Below are 6,000 nucleotides of genomic sequence, written 5' to 3'. Positions count from 1 at the left end.
TTATCATACAAGTAAAAAGGGTTTTATATTAAAGAAATATAAAAGTCATTTCTCTGGTTCTAATTTTACTTCATTTTCTATAAATTTACTTGGATAGAATTATTAAATAACTACTAAAACATCTTATATAGTAAATTGGAGTATTCCCACATGCCACCTGAAGTCTCTGCTTTTCATTTTTTAAAAAAAAAGAGTGTTAAGATTTTTCTAGATTCAGCTCAAACTAAAATTTTTCAGGGAGCATTGTATGAGTCCAATCAGTGCTTTGAGGATCAAATAGAAATTAATCAATATAGTCCTTACAGTCTCATGAAGAATGTGGACCTCTAATACTGAGAATTAAGACAGTGAAGATCTATTTCAGTTATAAGCATTGACTAATAGGGATCAGTTCCAAAGTTTGTCATAAAATGTTCTCTGTAAAATGATTTCTATTATAACATTTGAAATATATTTCCACAAAAGGGAAAAAAAAAACCCTCAATTTAAAACTTTTGGCAAAGACAGAGGTAAGATATGTCCCAAATCAAAAAACATTTTTGCTTTAAATATACTAACTAGCAATTTATTTTTCCTTTTGAAGATTGCATATAATTTCCCACAAATTTTTTTTTCACCTTTACCATCCAAGCTTCCTCATTCAACAAACATTCACATTCATGGACCAAGTACTGCTATAGGTAAGATGAATACGATTACATCCTTACCCTCTGGTAGATTGGGCAAAAATATTTCTCTTCTCCAACAGAATCACTGTCTACTTTGATACAGTCCAAATTAAAAATGTATCAACTTAAATACTTCAGACAATAAGAAATGAATCAATTCCCTACTTGATTAATTTAGTATCTTAAAAACCTATATATCAAATTTGCATATAAAAAGGTGTGTGGTATTTTAATTATATTCTTATGCATCTGGGGAAAGTTGTTCCTTTTCAGAATATAAGGTTTTCAATATTCAGTATAGATATTTATTATATAAAACCAGAGCCAGAGGGTAGGTTGGTAGAGCCATTATATATCCTGACTTTTTCATGTTATTATTCACACATTCATTTATACACTCACGTACAATAATAAATGGATGTATTTCATTTTAAACCTAGGGTTTCAAATTCTTTTCCCATCTAGGTTACTAAAGAATACTGAGTAGAGTTCCCAATGCTATACAGTGGGTCCTTGTTGGTTATCTATTTTAAATATATAGCGTGTATATGTCAATAGATGTATGTACATGTATAACTGAATCACTTTGCTGTACACCTGAAAATAACACAACATTGTAAATCAACTATACTCCAATATAAAATAAATAAAAATTTTGAAATGTAAAATAAAATCTAGGGTTAAACACAGGCTTAAATAATAGGGTAAGAGCGCCACCTCGTGGACTCATAAAAATTGGATGCTTGTCATTTCCATTCCATTAAGTTTTGCATACACATAAGCTTGTCTTTTCAGTGATACAGGTATTAATAATATTTAGTGCACTAGAGTAAATGTCTGACATCATGGAAGATCTATAAAGTATATTATAGGGGGAAGTAAAGGAAAACAAGTAAAGAGAATTTTAGCAAGTGATCATTTTCAATTTGTTAATATGTCCAGTATAAAAGCATTAGAGATTTTACAAATATTAGTTTATAAATACTATAAAACAGTAATAAGATCGTTCATTTTAATGTACTATATTTCTATATTATATATTAAACAATCTCTTGCATAAAGGCATGCAAGCCAAAAAAAAATTTTTTAAGGCCTTATTAGAAAACAGATTAAACCAAAGACCAAGGATCGCAAGTCGTCTGAGAAGGGAAAAAAGAAAGTCAAGTTTGGAGATGTTAAATATTTAGTGAAACATGAATGCAACATCTCACCAACAAGCACATTTCTACAACAAAGGCAAGCAATCACTCGAGGTAATGGAGGCCGATTTAAGATCACTGAACACCTGGCGACTCCAGTTTGTCATGCTAAACCATAAAAGGCTCAGCAGGTTTCTCGCTAAATCTCCCAATATGTGTTATAGACATTTCATGAAGTCATTTACTTAATAGTACCCCAGCTCCAAAGTGTGACTCACCATCACCTCAAAGCTCATTAGTCCTACTTACACTTTCAGTGTCCCTCACTCTGCTCATGCGTTATCATCCCTCTTCATCTGGCTTAAATTCCATGGCAAATCAGCATAATCTCTCCCATTCGTATGTTCCCTCTCCTTTTTGTCACTTTGTTTAACTTTCTTGGCAAACCCCAACCTTAGTTATTTCCAACTCTCTGTCAGCTTTACATCTACACCTATGCAGCTGAGCTTAGTGTGGAGAAAATATACAGTCGTGACTTTTTTTTATTTAAACCAATTTAAATTCATTACAAGAACTGAAGTGGACCCCTAAAGTGGCCCGGGAATCCTACTACATTTCCTAGTCTATTCACACTCTCTCCTAATTATATCTCCTCCTCTCTCCTCAACTATCCAACACTCCCTCCCTCATCCTCACTCTCAGTTGATGACTTTGCTTTCTATTACTCTGAAAAAAGGGAACAAATTAATAGAAGAGACTATTCAAAAGTTCACACCAGCACATCATTCACTTACCAGTATCTGTACCCTGCTACTCCTGCTTCAGTGGATGAAAAATTGCTTGAACTACCATTTAGACTAACTCCTATTTATGCACAAGATCCTACCTCATCAACCAAGAAATTTACTAACTCTCTCCTATATAATCAATTTTTTCATTTCTACTGGATATTTCCCATCAATACAAAAACACTTTACATTCTCCCATGCTTAAAAAATAACCCACCCTTGATCCTACATCACTCTGAGGTACTGCCCCATTTCTCATCCCCTTTATAGTAAAACTCCTCAGATGAGTCATCTAAATCCATTGTCACCAACTCTGCCCCTCCCATTCTCTCTGAAACTATTCTTTTTTTTAAAATTTATTTTATTGAAGTATAGTTGATCTACAATGCTGTGTTAGTTTCTGGTGTACAGCAAAGTGGTCAGTTACATATATATATTTTTTTCTTTTTCACATTCTTTTCCATTATGGTTTATCACAGGGTATTGAATATAGCTTCCTGTGCTATACAGTAGGACCTTGTTGTTTATCCATTCCATTTATAATAGTTTGTAGTTTGCATCTTCTAATCCCAATTCCCAATCCATCCCTCCACTGCCCCGCTCCCCCTTGGCAACCATAAGTCTGTTCTCTGTGTCTGTGAGTCTGTTTCTGTCTGAAATTATTCTTAACAAGGTCCCAAATGACCTCCACACAGCAAATCCAATAGTCATTTCTCAACTCCCATCTTACTTGTACCATGAACAGTTGATCATTCCCTCTTATTTGAAAAGCTTTCTTCTTGCCTTTCAGGACACCACACTTCTCGTTACCTCACTTCTCAGTCCCCTTGGCTGGTTCCCGGTATTTTTCCTGTGGACCTGCCCAAGGGTTCAGTCTTTGATCCTATTTTCTATCTATACTTTGTCCCTTGGTATTAGCATCCAATCTCATGGCTTTAAGCGCCACCATGACAGCTCCCACATTTGTTTCTCCAGCCCAGACCTTTCCCCAGAACATGCGCATATAGTGATCTCCCGACTCAACAATTCTACTTGGATGTCTAAAAGGCGTCTCAAACTTAACACAGACAAAACTATCTTCCTCAGTGCTCCTCCCACCAAAGCTGCTACTCCTTAGTCATCTCCATCTCAGCAAATAATCAAAAAAGCTTGAAGCCATTTTTCTCATACCCCTTCACCCTTCCTCTTATATCCTATGTCCAATCTGTCCTCAAATACTATCAGTTCTACTGTAAAAATCTGTTCGGAGTTGAATCGTTTATTTACTCCACTGGTACCACTAAGCCAACACTGTTCTCTCATTGTATTATTGCACTAGCTTAACTGGTGTACCTGCTCCAACCCTATTCCCCACCACTGTTCTGTCTCTCTTCTCAGTAGAGCTTCAAGAAAGAACATGTAAGTCCAAAGTCATATCATGTCATTCCTCTACTCAAAACTCTCCAGCAGTTACCGAGGTTACTCAAACAAACAAAATAAAACCTAAAAACCATACGATGACTTATAAGGCCCTAGGTAGCCTATTACCTTTCTAACTTCACTTCCTATTTGCTTACCCCACTCCAGCCAAACTGGTCTCATTTCTGTTCCTTGACTACAACAAGTATATGAGTTATTGATTGCTGAATAACAAATTATCCCAAAATTTACTGACTTAAAACAACCATATCTCACACACTTTCTGTAGGTCAGGAATCCAGGTAGAGCTTAGCTGGATTCTCTGCTTCAGCGTCTCTGACAGAACTGCAATCAACAGCTGGGGCTCTAATCATCTTAAGGCTCGGCTTGTTAAAGATTCACTTCCAAGCTCACTTACCTGGCCGTTGACAGGATTCAGTGGCCTTTTGGTCTGACAGCCCCAGTTCCTTAATGGACGTTGGCCAGAGGCCACTGTCTGTTCTTTGCCACACAGGCCTCTCCAGCATAGGAGCTTGCTTCATCAAAGCAAGCGATCCAAAAAGGCAAGAGAAAGAATGGGAGCAAGACACAGATCAGAGTCTTTTATAACCTAACCCCAGAAGTGACATCTCATCCCTTTGCCACTCCAGGGAAGGGGATTGCATAACGGAGGGAGTGACACAAGGTGGGGATCACTAAGAACCTTGTAAAATGCTGTCTACCACACAGGTTTGGTGCCACTCAGGAAGCACTGGCTGCATAGAACATTCTTCCACATATCAGCATGTTTCACTCCCTCACCTTCAAGTCTTTGACCTCATGTCACCTTCTCAGTGATATCTTTTTAATATTACAATTCCTACCCCCCAAACACTCCTCATCCCCTTCTTTATTTTTCTCCACAGCACTTAACTGACTTTAAGGTACCACGTAATTTACTTATTGTGGTTGATTTCTATTTTGTCAACTTAGCTAAGCTCGTACTGCATTTCCACTTCCTTCCCCGAAGAGTTCCCAGATAGCATGGACCACAGAGACATTCTGCCTGAGATTCGGTAGGTGGAAGTGAAGCAGAAGTCCTAGACTTTCACACGAGGAAGGCCAGTGCAGGGCACGAGGCAGTGTTGCAGGTCGTGCACTCTGTGACCTCTTCTACCAACACATCCTGTAGGTGTTGGGTAGCAGTCAGGTCCAAACCTTCAACGCCTGCCAGATCTTCTCTTCCAATCTCGGCAACTCGTGAGTCTGTGACAAAGGACTCGCCCCTCCTGCAGATCACTTCCATCATCAAAGTTGAACCCTGGGAACCAGGGAGAAATCAGTGACGATTCCAATCCATTCTCACGGGTTCCAGTTCATCCTTGCCAGTTTTCCTTGCTTCCTCCACTTGACAATTGTGATTTGACCTTTTGCTAGTAGTTCTGCTCCTCTGATAGATCTCTAATATCCATTTATGTGGGTTTTCTTCCATTAAAACAGAAGCTCTGTGAGTAAAAAATATTGTCTGTTTTGTTTACTGCTCTTACCCCAGCACCTAGAACAGGGCCTGGTACATAGTACAACTTTTTAAGACATAAGGCACTAAGAATAAATATTAAGGGTGGCAAGAAAAGGAAAAGACTAATAGATGTTCTAGAAGAAAGGTTCCTGTAAAAATTAAAAACTGGAATGTGTCTTAATGGATGGATAGGAAGGAAATACAGTCTACACTATGAAATAGCATGAAAAAAATCGAGATGAGTGTAACATACACTGTATGTTGTCCAGGGATTAGGAATCTGACCTGGGGAAGCCATTATCATTTCTGTAGCAAGTGACTAACCTGGAGAAAATGCTATTTCAGGACATTTATCTTCCAGGAATACACTCAGTTGATTGGAAAGGGAGAATCAGAAAAGTAGGGATACAAATCACACGTGTTGTCTTAGATTACTAGTATGACAATAAAGAAAAGGTAAATATAAAAATAATTGTTAAAAGGTTATAACATGGCAACTGTAGAAATCA

This window comes from Phocoena sinus, chromosome 5 (genome assembly GCF_008692025.1).
Source record: "Phocoena sinus isolate mPhoSin1 chromosome 5, mPhoSin1.pri, whole genome shotgun sequence".
Taxonomy (NCBI): domain Eukaryota; kingdom Metazoa; phylum Chordata; class Mammalia; order Artiodactyla; family Phocoenidae; genus Phocoena; species Phocoena sinus.
This window is presented reverse-complemented; position numbering follows the sequence as displayed.